The 14888-nt window shown below is 29.8% G+C and overlaps 1 long non-coding RNA gene across 1 annotated transcript; it reads right to left on the bottom strand.

The window, feature by feature from the left end:
• Positions 1-5072: 5072 nt before the first annotated feature.
• Positions 5073-7634, bottom strand: LOC128291471 (uncharacterized). Its single transcript, XR_008281262.1, has 4 exons — positions 7572-7634; positions 7264-7460; positions 6738-6784; positions 5073-5146 (listed from the first exon to the last, which is right to left on the bottom strand). It is a non-coding gene; the product is annotated as an uncharacterized LOC128291471 (long non-coding RNA).
• Between the last annotated feature and the right edge of the window lie 7254 nt (positions 7635-14888).

Genomic DNA, 14888 nt, shown 5'->3' with positions numbered 1-14888 from the left:
CAATATACATATATAATATTGGCTTAAGGTGTAAAAAGCCCTCAAATTTTTTTAAGAAAAGCAATTAAGTCTCTTCCTTTTTTTTTTTTTTTTGCACTCAATTGAACACTTGAACTTTCAAAATATATTAAAAAGGCTCTTAGACTTCTTTAAAGAAAAAGCAATTAAGCCCCTGCTTTTTTTTTCATTCAATTGGGGTACTTGAACTTTCAAAATACATTAAAAAGGCCCTCAAACCTTTTTCAAAAAAGCAATTAAGCCCCTGCTCTTATTAAAAATTAGAAAAAATAAATAAATAATAAATTTTAGAACAACCTTTCAACTTTTGTGATGACAGTTCGTCAATTTACCAGTGATGTTGTCACTTTCTAAAAAAATACTAAAATATAAATCACTCATTCTGACAGTTCGTCAATTTACTAGTGAATACATAAAATTTATTCTCGGACATGAAGATAAATTCAATTAACCTTTCAAATGAATAACCCACTTTGATTAGAATAACTGAGTCGATTTTATCTATTAGATAATAACATTTCAGAATAAACCATTCTTCTGGTTGTCAAGGCAATCCAGATATTCCATATATTATAATTCTCTCAAAATACCAACCGAAAATTACCACAAACTGCATTAACTCAAACAAATTATGACATCCCGTTATTGACTTGTTGACACTAATCAAGGTTACCCGAGGAGTGAAAACTAATATACAAGTTTGAGCTTAATCTTCCTCCATCTACACTTTTGTCGATGTCAACCCTTGTCACGAGAACTAGAACGGGATTATGTATAATAAAGCTACTTCAATTATTATCATCGAAACTTTGAACTATACTGAAGCCACAACCATCAGATAGATTAAAAACCATAATGCTATAATAGGATCGACGTTTCAACCATATAGATAGAACAATACCTCAACATCAATAGTACACTCCAAAATAGAAGAGGAAAACCGAAAGTAGTCCCAAGAACAATCAGTGCAATAATACAACTTCTATAATCTGAGATCCATACCACGGAGCTTTCATGATCGAACAAAAATTTATAATAGTAATGAATATAATTACCTCTGGCCAATGAATATCTTTTACAGATGAACTATGTTTGATAAATTAAATAATAAAAATGATAAGAAAACCAAGATAATGAAATCCAAGATGTGAAGCTATGCTGAATTTCTGAGAATAAAAACCACATTGAAAGATAAAGAGATTGATGATATCCCAGAGAAAGTCCAGAAGAAGAATATTATTCATAAACACTAGAAATAGTCGTGATAGAGACAATATAAATTGTATACATATAATTTAGAACTTCAACCAATAGAAGTAGAAAATGGTATCATATGAGTCTTATCATCAGGTCTTCTATCAAACATAATGGATTAGAAAACCAAAGAAAGATAGAATAATGCCGATCATGAATCAACCAGACTAATAATAATTCCATCTAACATTATGATTAGCTAACATTATCTTACGATAAGAATCACCTCTGAAAATGAAATGTTACATATACCTCTGAGAATAAATGAACATATAGAATACCCAGAAGAGATCACTATATGATACTCGACAATAACAATTGCATTCAGATATCTTTGCAATTTCAACACTATCCATTGACTACTACAATCATCAATAATCTCACATTATCCCAATCACTAAAGAAATCAATTCAGAATAAATTTCGGTTAACCCGTTCTTTAAGTATCATGCTCGAATAAGTCGATTACTCGTGGATAACTTCTTCCTTAATAATGACATTGCGTATGCCGAATAATCTTAAAAAAAATATGATTTCTTTTCTAAAACTATCTTTACTTGCTAACCCATTCTCAGTTCTGACCACATTATTAATCATTCAACCATTGAACTCTTCGGTTTCTCACTTGTGAACTTAATCAATATAAGTATTGTGAACTCTATTATATAAGATGTATAGGTGAGGGGGTGGAGGCCGTAATGCCTCAAAATTTAATTTTCATATATTCACACGTATAACATAACATTTATCATCAGCATAATCAATATAAACATTTATTCATACCTTTATGAGTTCCGTCTCTACTCGTCATAAATAACTTTTTAATCAAGTACTTGAATATCGCTTTCAGCATTATTGGAATTAGCTCGGTTGGAAAGCATCTCTGTATATAAATAAAGATAAATCTCGTCAGAGTCAGGAGATATCACATTATCATTGGTTATATAATAGCATGTATTCTGAACTTCACATATGCTACGTTCAGTCCGAGAACCGACTAAACCTGCAAAGCTCTGATACCACTAAATGTAATACCCCTAACTCGTATCCGTCACTGGAATAGGGTTACAATGCATTACTGGAGTTTACAGAATAATTACAAACAAATTCATGTCAATTACAATTCATTTCCGAAACTAATCATATTGTCCCTTAAATGGACCCTCGAGGCCCACTATAAACATTAGAATTGAGTCGGGATTAAATCAGACATTTAGGAAATTTTTTGCAAAATTTTAATTTTTTTTCTAAAAACAGGGCACACACGCCCGTGTGAATCTGGGACACGCCCTTGTGGTCTTGGGACACACCCGTGTCTCAAACCGTGTTCTACCCCATGTAACTCTCTGATTCAAGTCACTCGGTAGGCCACACGCCCGTGTGCTAGGTTGTGTGCCTCACACGGCTGAGATACACGCCCGTGTCTCTGCCCATGTGTAAATTCCTAGGCATTCTATTTTGAAAATTTTAAATAGCAGGGGACACACGGCCAATTTACACATCAATGTGTTAGTTGTGTGGACTCAATATGAGCCTTAAACATTAAGGTTACCATTCCCTGCAATCTTACACATCAAGCAATTCAAAACCATTTATTCAACCAATTTAAAACTCAGTTAAACACATTCTAAACATGTCAAAATAGACATTCTAAGTACCTAAACAATGTACCTACATAGGCACTCTACGTAATTTATTCAAACATGTATGTGTAAATTTTTACTAAATAATCTTCTTAAAACCAATTATCATTATACCTATATGTTCACACGTAACCAATATGATTTTATGCACCTTTTATGTTTATTCGACTACTACTTTACATCTCATCATTCAATCATATCAACATTTTAAGGCAATCATGCAAACACCACAATACCAAACACAAGCCAAATACATGACAAATTTTTAACAAAGCACCTATAGGCTAATATTTAGTCAAAATAACCTATACATGCTATTATAAGCAGAATCAAGTCATCAATAATTACTAATAAAACCAATGGATAGTGTGATATAGCTCCGATAAGCTTTCAACCCATTCGAGCTTCTGATAATCTGAAAAATAAATAAATAAAACAAACACGTAAGCAACGAATGCTTAGAAAGTCATATAATCTTTAATCATATTAATTCATTTCAAATATTAAATTATACATATAAAAGTAATCCAATATTGTTATCATAATACTCATAAAAGTATATTCATTAATTCACTAGGTGAATAAATCCATAGTATCACACATATACTTATTACCCAAGCTTAGTAAAATTTTATATAACTTTAACTCTTTCACACTTATTCCATATACATGTCATACATGTCATATGCATATTATTCAGACATGGTCACAAATTAGTGTATTTAACCAAAGCCTTTTTTCGAATTGAACACATAATAAATCATTCCATAGGAAATTGCATAATTTAAACCTTACTATTCTTTCATACGCACTAATTTATTTTCACTTAAATACTTACCATTTCAATACTTCAAATAAATAAACATATTACTATTCAGTCAATAGCTTGAGACTTGCCTAAACATCAAGCAACAACAATAGTTAGCGTACTTGCACATCTTACATATAAATTCAATATTGATAAACTTATTTTCTCGACATGTCACACTTGGGTTTATTACTCATCACCATATACATAATTTCTTTGTATCAACATATCAAAGATAATCACATATTTACATGTCATTTTCAATATATCAAGTAAATATCATTTCCATGTCACGTTTCAATATATCAAGTATATATCATTTCCAAATATTTCAGGTATATACCGGTAATAACCATAAGTCTTTCAATATTAATTCATATATTTATAGATCACTCATAGCACATTCAATTCTTATTATTTTTCTATCTTAAATGGCTTTTCACAATTTAATACACAATTCATATGTCTCATTTTCATTTCACATTTGGTATTATCAATTACCATTCATAATATCATTTCATTTAGTTTTCCCTATTAACATGACTCGGACTCTGACAGATACACGGATCCAACCAAAACACACCATTTGGCACCCAGTGCCTCATCTGATAATTCGAAGTAATAACTTGACACCCACTGTCTCATCGGCCATGTCGAAGTAAATTGGTACCCAATACCACATCGAATTTATCTGAAGTAACAATTTGACACCTAGTGTCTCATTGACTCGAAGTTGAAGTATCCCTGAACTCTTCCAATCCTATGGCATGCCAACTATATCTGAATCAGCCCGATACAGTTAATAGGGTTTCAATTCACTTTTCAATTGCCACAAGTATTCAAATATCACAATTCCCCATACATTCAATTCCATAAGAATCAATATTCCATGTACCATTATTTTCATGAATTTCGCGTATATTTATTTCGATAACAATTCATAATCAAGAATATACATAATTATCAAACAAGTTTCATATACATGAGTTTTCCATGTCACTAACCAAATATTTCCAAATCGGATAACTCATGGAAAACTCAGTTATGGTCTTTTCATTAAAATGCCATAGCCCAGCTATGGTCTTACATCTAAACATTACCATGGTCCAACCATGGTCTTATCCGTCAATTCACCTTTTGCACTGAACGACTGTACTCAATCCCGCGTTCCACTTTAACCGGATATTCATTTCAATTCTTAATTTAACAATATTCCATTTCTCAACAATATATTAAATACATAATAATTTAACAACATACTATTTTTCAACAATGTACTAAATACGTATTAACATTCATCAATTAAATATAATCATTAAATTTAAACCGTACGAACTTACCTAGGATAAATTGTGGAAGTTGTAGTAATTCAGGGGCCATTAAGCTAATTTCTCTTTTTCACGTTTGTCTTCGGGTTCTTGATCTATAATATAAAGTTATTCATTCATCAACATCTAATTCAATTCTAATTCACTTCACAATTTATACCGTTTAATTTTTGAAATTATACTTTTACCCCAAATTTTATAATTTTTACAATTTAGTCCCTGGTCAATTAACCCATCAATTGAGCTTATTTTTCTCAATTAACACTTTATCTAATCATTTTAGGCTAATATAAAGCCTTTGATATTCATAATTTCAACACCAAACCCTAATTCTTAACTTTTTCACAATTAGGTCCTAAAAATCAATTTCTATTGAAATCACTTAATAAAATCATCACATAACCAAATTAGAGCTTCAAATCCATGTTTATTCATCAGAAAATTCCATCACTCATCCATGGTAACTTTCAAAATCACTCATAGAATCAAAAACTAATGAATTAAATAGTTGGACCTAATTGCAAAAGTCTTAAAAACCCAAAAATTTCAAGAAAAGAAAAAGAATTGAAATTAGTTAGAGAAAAAATATCAAAAATAAGCTTAAGAAACCCTCATATGGTGTTTTTCTGAATTTTTAGAAGAAAATTATCTAGAATTCTCATGAAATTTCAATTTTAATGTTTAACTTTACAAAATTTCCAATTTTACCCCTTGATCACGTTGTTTCCTTACTAATTTCTTTGTCTCTGCCGTCCAGACAATGCAATTTTAGGCCCAATTTCTCTTTAAATCCTTCTTATTTATTATTTAAGCTATTTAGTCATAATTTCTTCAATTAGCAAGTTTTGCACCTTTTTCAATCTAGTCATTTTTATTTAATTAACTATAAAAACATTAAAATTTTCTAATGAAACTTTAATCCTAACTCAATAACACTCCGTAAATATTTATAAAAATATTTACGACTCGGTTTATGAAATCGAGGTCTCGGTACCTCGTTTTCGACCCAATTTACCTAATAAATTCTTTTAAATCACAAAAGTCACTATTTCAAAAATATTTCTAAAATCACACTTGACTCATAATTATTAATTAATAATAAAATTTTTAAAATCACTCGTCGAATTTAGTGATCTTGAATCACTGTTTTCGACACCACTGAAAATTGGGCTGTTACATATTTTTAGTAAAAATAATTTTAAAATAATTTCCAAACATAATCAAATATCCATTAATAACCTCAAATGTTTATAATAATTATTGGGTTAAATAAGTTAAAATAGTATGGATAATTGCTGAAATTACATAGTCTAGCCAAAATCACTTTGGCACCAAATGTAATAATCTTATATCAGATTCCTACAGTCAGACCGGGTATAGGAGTGTTACAAGCAGTCTTAATATCCTGGTGCTTCCTAATGCCTGCTTGAAAATAAAAAACAAGTGAAGTATATGTAGCTATTTTTTTGGTATCTCAAACAAAAAACTTAAAACTATAAGATGTCATAGAAATCCAACTAAAGTGGCTTATCACATCAGTACTATTTCTTTAGAAATACAGGAAGTTCAATCAAGCTGACTAAATTATATATCACATTAACAGGACTAAGATAATCATGTAGCTACTGCAGATTAAAAATAAACATCATAAATGAAGAACAAGTGAATTTCAATAGTAAGGCTGACCTTCTGTCCATAGTCTTGCAGATTTCCAATGCTCCAACAACAAATTTCTTATAAAAAAGAAAAAGAAAATATTAGTATCAAAGGAATGGTGAAGGGAATAGCCCAAATCTGGTGGTTAAGACGCATATTTTGATGTAAATAAAACTGGACATAGGTAAGCGCATATGTTTCTCATTGATCAAACTAGATTATTCAAAAAAAATTCCTGCACCAAGGTTCCATGGATATTAGATAATTACATGATATTTAGAATTATCAGAGATATTACAAATTGATTCCTAGTAAACCATATTATGAAAAAGGTAAAGATTAACATAAGGTTGCATTAGAGAAAGGTTTAAAGGAAATGACTTGGCATGTCAAAATCCCAAAGCAGTAATCATAAAAGGATGAGCTCCAAGTATTGTCATGCATTCAACTATGTTCTTGGCCATGCCGCATTGTACATAATATATCTGATCAAATTATTCCTTACTTCAATAAATCAAAGGACAAAAAGAAAGGGAGAGAGAGATGAGAAAGAGACCTGGCCAAGACAAGTGGTTCTTGGATGTGGAGGAATTGAAGAAGTGGCTTGAATGTCCAAAACCATGCCATCTATCACTATTGGGACTGCCTCTGCCTCTCCATCTTTCCTTTGCTTCTCCATTTTCACCCTAGTTTTCCAATATTCTCAATAGTGTGTATTAGAATTCTAGTTGACCTTTAAAATGCTTGTTGGGGCTAAAAAAAAAATCACAGACCCAAAATCAGGCTCCACTCAAAATTGTGCCATTGTATAGGAGGTGTAAAACATTGTTTTTAGGTTAACAAGACAAATATTTGTTAACTTACTAAAAGAGATAACAAGAAGATGAAGATAATAAAGAAAGGTAAAACTAAGATGATGAGTACACTGATTCATAATCCAAGAGCCTATTTATATAAGCTTTTACGTAACATAAAAACTAAAAATAGGCACTAATAACCAGAGAAAAAATCTAAACAAAATAAATCCATAATTTTCAACCACTAAATCTTTGATGTGCATCAACTATTTTCCTAGAAATAAGAAAAACAATCCGATTTTATTAACAACCAGATTTTATTAACAATCCCTCATTTAAACTAAAAATGTAATGACCCAAAGTTCACGAGCACTGAAAAAGTGAGTTATAGGGCCTCCGTCTTAGTAAACCGAGTTCGTAAATAATTATTAAGAATATTTGTGAGTCTAGTAGTGTATTTAATTAGGCTTTAATTAAGTGAAATTAGCTTAATTTAGAGTAGTTAGTGAAAAGGGTTAAATTGAATAAGGGGTAAAAGTTGAATTATAGATTAAAAGAAAATATTAAGGATCAAAATAAAAATTATGCCATAAGTAAAAGGTGAGGCAGCAAAGATTAAACAAAAATCTAAGATTTTTTTGTTGGAATATAATTATGTAAATAAATTATTTTAGTTATAAAATTATATTAATTAATTTAAGATAATTATATCATAAGATTTTTATGTGTTAAGCAGTATGATTATGATAAGTGTAAGGTAATAAAATATACATATGTAATGATAATATTTATACAATTGTAATATTTTATTTAAATTAGTAGATATTTATTATTTATTATTATTAAAATTAAGATATATTTATAAACTAAATAATTATACAATAAGATTTTTATGTGATAATTAAATAAATTTATGACAAATGTAGGGTGATGATATTGGACAAATGTAAAACATGTGTGTGTACAATTGTTATATTTATATTTGCTATTAAATAAATATTTATTAATTAAATATAATATAAATTAAATAAAGAAAAAGAAATAAAGCATAAAATAAATAGAAACAAAACAAAAGAAAAAGGAAAGAAAGCAAAGAAGCATTCGAAAGCTACAGGAAGAAAGAAGAAAAGAAAAATTAAAGGAAAAACTAGGGTTTGGAAGCTTAAAATTTTAATTGGTAAGTCAATTAAGTCATTTTCTCTTGATTATGATGTTTTAGAAGCTTTAGAACAAAGCTTTGTTGAAATTAAGTTGAGGTTTTGGAAGTTTTTAAATTTTGAACATAGTTCATGTTGAGCAAAATAATGAATTAGGGATTTAATTGAATAAATTTTAAGTTAGAATTGATTAAATGATTAAATTGTAAATTAGGCTATAAGTTTTATGTTGTAGGGATTAAATTGAAAGAAGTTTTAAATTAGGGTTTTATTATGAACATTAGATAATTAAGTAGAATATGGAAGGAAATTGAATAGAAATAAAGTATGAATTAAGTTAGAAAAGTAAATGAGTTAGTTAGGATTAAATTGGAATTAGGGTATAAATTGAATAGAAATTCAATTATTATTGTAAAATTAGTACTGTAATTAATAGTATAATTATTTAATTTTCGTAGCTAAAAAAGAATTCGAGGTATCGGCACAAAAAGGGAAGGAGAAGGTCATCGAGGAGTAACTACGAAATTCGGGTTTGTATTTGTAATACCTCCTACCCGTATTCATTGCCGGAATAGGGTACGAGGTATTACCGGAGTTTACGATTTTTTTATTAAATATAGCCCCTTTATAAATATCTAACATTCCTTGCAATATTAAATCGAGACCAATCCACATCAACCAAACCAATTCAATTCAAGATAAATTCATGCATATTTATAAGATAACGTATCACATACCCAAAACCAGGTTTGTTAACCATACTAATGGCTAACTTTACATTCATTTCACGTTAACATTTACTTTATTAGCTCATACATGCCATTGATTTCCAAAATAAAGTTTCTTTATATACCGAAATCCTGAGGTTGATAGTGTGATGTGTCTCCGACCAAATCCGACCTCCGAGCTCTTAACACTATAAAACAGGGGAAAAGGAAATAGGGTAAGCACTTTGTGCTTAGTAAGCTCATGTAACAAGAATTATACTTACCTAATATTTTCAATACAATACAATAAACATTCATATATCCATTCAATGCATTATTACCCTAACATGCACAAACTCAACATTCAAGTTAGTACAATAATTTCCATGTACCAATAATATATACTATGATTGATGAGCTCATCAATACCATGATTTCCATTTCCTTATATATAAATATATTCATACTTATCCCGTTGAATTTCTTGGAATTTTCGATGGATTTTCAGAGGTACACTTTTAGTGTACATTTCCGGGTCCGTCAATTCATATTCATGTGCGCACATTTTCATTTCAGAGAGCACACTCCCGCGAACCTCATCCTTACAGCGGGATTACCAGTCCAGGCTAAATCCCCTATAATATAAACTCATAGAGTATTGTCGGGATTACCAGTGCAGGCTAAATCCCCTGCAACGACAATTACTCTAATGAGCTTGGATTTGAATTACCAGTCCAGGCTAAATTCAGGCCTTAATTCAGATTACCCGTCCGGGCTAAATCCATTTTCCACATATTCTTTGGGAGGGCTATATCAGGATATGATCACCCGTCCGAGCTAAATCCTTTTTACCGTCAATTCCTTTTCAGAGATCCATCGAAATTTCCTTTCATTCAACCGGGATTTCTTCCCCTTTTTCTCAAATATATCAATGTTTCATAAATTTTCATACAATGAACTTTCAAATCATATTCACATCAATAACATATATTTCAAGCATTTAAGAATATAATTCAAGTTACACGAACTTACCTTGATACTTGTTCGTGTACAAAAATCTACTAATCCTGAACTTTTTCCTTTCCTTGATCTAGCTTCGTATTTGAATCTTCTGGATCTAAATAAATAAATTTAATTATCAATTTAATACATTTCATGTTCATATGCAACAATTTCTATAATTTCATTATTATTATTTATAGTTTATTCAAAGTTGTCTGTTTGAGTCATAGTTACTAAATTATTTATAGCTCGAGCTACAGAACTTAAAATTAAGATCTGTTAATTTTTCCTAAAACTAGACTCATATATATTCTTACCATAAAATTTTCAGAATTTTTGGTTTAGCCAATAAGTACAGTTTATTCTTTAAAGTCACCCCTGTTCTGCTGTCTAACAGTTCTGACCCTTCTTCACTAAAAATTAATTATCTCTTCATACAGAATTTGAATGATGTTCCCATTTATTTCTCTTGAAAATAGACTCATTCAGGATTCTATATATATAAATTTAAGCCCATAATTATTTTTATTCAATTTTTTATGATTTTTCAAAGTCAGAACAGGGGAACTCGAATTCATTCTGACCTTGTCTCACAAAATTCATTATATCTCATGATTTATAGATCCATTGCTTACACCGTTTCTTCTATGAGAAACTAGACTCAATAAGCTTTAATTTTATATTTTTTTCATCTTCTAATTCGATTCCTAAAATTTATGGTGATTTTTCAAAGTTAGTTTACTGCTGCTGTCCAATATTATTTTAGTGCAAGCTGTTTATTACCATTTTTCCCTTAAGCTTTTAATAAATAACAATTTCGTCCCTACTCAATTAGCCTCTCAATTGAGCTGAATTTTCTCAATTAACACTTTATTCTATCACCTTAAACTAGTTTACAACCTTTAGGAATCAAAATTTCAGCAATAGACTTTAATTCCAAACATTTTCACAATTAGGTCCTAAAAATCAAATTTCTATTGAAATTACTTAATAAAATCATATCATAAATAAATTAAAGCTTTAATTTCATTCTATTTCATCATAAACTTACAACACTCAACCATGGTGACTTTCAATTTCATCCATGAAATCAAAAACTAATGAATTTAATAGTAGGACCTAGTTGTAAAAGTCTTAGAAACACAAAAATTACAAGAATAACTCACTTGGTGCAAAAATTATGGAATAACAGCTTATATAACCCTCCTATGACATTTTTAGCTGCTGGAATTGAAGAGAAATGAAGAGAAATCTAGATATTTTCTATTTAGTCCTAGCTTTATTTAGTTAATTTTGCAATATTCCAAATTTTCCCTTAATTTATCAATTTTACTGCTGATTTCATGCCCTTGCCGTCCAGCCCAAATAAATTTTGGGTCTAATTCCTTTTAAATCCTCTCTCATTAGACACTTAAGTTATTTAATCATCCCATCCACTTTTACACCTTTTACAATTTAGTTCTTTTCATTTAATTAACTATCCAAACATTAAAATTTTCTAATGAAATTTTAATACCACATTACTAACATTTCATAAATATTTATAAAATTATTTTCGACTCGGTCTTATGAGATAGAGGTCCCGATACCTTATTTTACCCAATTTCTTCAATAATTTCTTTTTCTAACTAACCACTAAATCGGTAAAAAAAAAATTTATCAATATTTTCATACGATTTTCCTATCATAACAATTTTCATGCAAAAATATTAAAAAAAATTTCTCTTTAAATCGGATTTGTGGTTACGAAACCACTATTCCTATAACCTTGAATTTAGGCCATTACTGTATTACTATAATTCAAATTATTTATTTATTCATTAAATGTTAAATTAATTTATGTATATGGTAAGTAAATTATAAGGTAAGTATTAGTATTGAATTGTATGAAATTAAATTGAATTGTGATTATATGTGAATAATTGAAATGCATATTGAATTGAGAAAGTGTATTGAATTATGAATATGTGAATTGAAAATTGATTGAAAAGTGGAAAATGATTGAATTGAAAATCTGAGAAATTGTGACTGAATTGAGATTTATATGTGATCCGGAAACCCAATTATCTAGTCGGGCTGAGTCAGATATAATTGGCATGCCATAGGATTTGGAAGAGTGCGGGATTTATCGGCTTTGCCGATCAGGCACTTTATGTGTCATATTTCAGGCACCTCGTGTGTCGTTTCAGGCACTTATGTGTCGTATACTGATCAGGTACTATGTACCATTTTAGGCACAATGCGCCGTACTGGTGTGTTTCTGTTGGAATCCATGTATCCGTCAAAGTCCGGGTTTGTTAATAGGGTGAACAACTAAAATGAGAAATTTAAAATAAATTGAGTGATTATATTATTAAAAATATTTAAAGAAATGAGATTATGTATTGAAATTGAGTTTGAAAATGAAAAGCATGAACTTAATGTTCATGAAGTGATTGAAATTGTACATGTCATATGTGATGGAAATTGAAGAATAGCTACAAATTGTATTGTTATTATTAATTAATGAAAGTTTAAGAATGAATTGATATTTGAGAAATTGGATAGTTACATGCATGATAATTATAATTCTTTATTGCTATAATAATTTGAATTATGGTAATACCACTGAGTAAGGAATACTCAGTGTACGGTTGTTTCCGTGCGCAGGTTGATAGGAGTCCAGTGTCCCGGTCCAGCATCCGAATGATCCCGACTCCAGCATCAAGATTTTGGTGATGTTTTCTTCCTTTAAGTGAAAGTGGCATGTACATAGGGATTACAATAGTTATTTTGGTATGTTATATAAATTTTGTTGTAAAGAAAGGTATTTGGTGTTTTGATAATTAAATTAGTGAAATGGTAAAAATTGTTTATGGCATTGGTACAGATTGAAATGGTTTGAATAGTTTTATAAGTTAATTAGAAATGATAATAGGGTTTTCATTAATTAAGTTGTTAAGTCAATATGTCAAGTATGATTTAAGTATATTTGAGTATATAAATGTATTGGTTGAAATACTAGAATTGGTTTGGTTGCTATTTGAAATTTGCGGGGAAGGTTAAATATTTATAAAGGGTTATATTGAATTTTTATTTTAAAAAATGAAGTCAATTAAAAAAAATTATATGAACTTATGATTGTATTATAATATGTTTGTTATTTATTTAAGAATTATTTGTAGATTGTTCGATATATCCGATAATGCCTCATAACCCTGTTCCAATGATGGTTTAGAGTTAAGGGATGTTACAGAAAAACTCCCTAAACTTTAGTTTACTGGTGCCATTCTTCAAACAAGATCTTCCAAAGTGTAAACTCTCATTAACTTCCTCAAATTTTAGAAGGAAAACAATTTGAGAGGTTTGGTAAATACGTCAGCTAGTTGATCTTCGCTCTTGTAGTACTTGAGATCAATTACCCCATCATTGTTAAGATCTTTAAAAAAATAGTACTTTACATCAATATGCTTGCTTCTACCATGTATTACTCGATTTTTTGAGAGTTTGATAGTAATGTGCGTGATAAGTTTTATATTTATAATTGACCGTACTTGAAAACTAACTATTATCACGATAAAGGCAAGTGCACCTATCGAACAGTAGTATAGCTTATAGCAAAACCGGAATGTCGAACCCACAGGAACTAAAAGTACTAGTATTAACGTTCTTTTTATTATCTAGCCTAAAAATAAGAGGATTTGTTTTATCTAAACTAATTAACTAAACTAAGAATGCACAAGAAGTAAATTGGGGAAATTTTTTTGGAAAAACTGATTGATTTAGACAATACCCAAGGAAGAATCCACCTAGATTCACTTGTTATTTGACTCTGAATTAGACGATTTATTCACTTGACTCGATCCATAGAAATCCCTAATTTATATTATTATCTCTCTCGAGACTAACAACGTCTAACCCTAGGTTGATTAATTGAAATCTCTTTCTAATTAAAACCCCTAGTGTTGCATTAACTCGATCTATGGATTCCCTTATTAGGTTTGACCCTAATCCGGCAGATTTATGTTGCCCTATGTCTAGGGGTGCAATCAACTCCGCTTAATTATGCTAGATCTACTCTTAGACAGGGACTTTTGCTCCTCTGAATAAGCACATCAATACTTGAGTTAATATCCTGGAATATTAAAGCAAGAATTAAGAACACATAATTAAGAACAAATCAAGTATTTATCATATAATTCAAAAAATAATAACAAGATCCGTCTTAGGTTTTGTAACGCCCCAATTTTCGGGAATTCTGTGAATGTTGGCATAGGTTTAATTATGTTAGTGGGCCTCTAGAAAGCCCAAACTTAAGATAGAACCCAACAATTTTAGTTAATTTTTGTTCCATAAGAAAAAGGGGGTGAAATTATAAAATAGGACCTATGTGAAAATGTTTGAAAATGCTATAGGCTAAATTGACGCAGCCAAATAAATAGGAGTGCAAAATAGGAGGATTTGCATGACAAACCTCCCATTTTACATGAAGTGGCTAGCCATCATGTTGTTGTAGACAAAATGTACACTTGATATCCA

Source organism: Gossypium arboreum, chromosome 4 (genome assembly GCF_025698485.1).
Source record: "Gossypium arboreum isolate Shixiya-1 chromosome 4, ASM2569848v2, whole genome shotgun sequence".
Classification (NCBI taxonomy): Eukaryota; Viridiplantae; Streptophyta; class Magnoliopsida; order Malvales; family Malvaceae; genus Gossypium; species Gossypium arboreum.
Note: the sequence above shows the minus strand (reverse complement) of the source record. Positions and strands in the feature narration are given on the sequence as shown.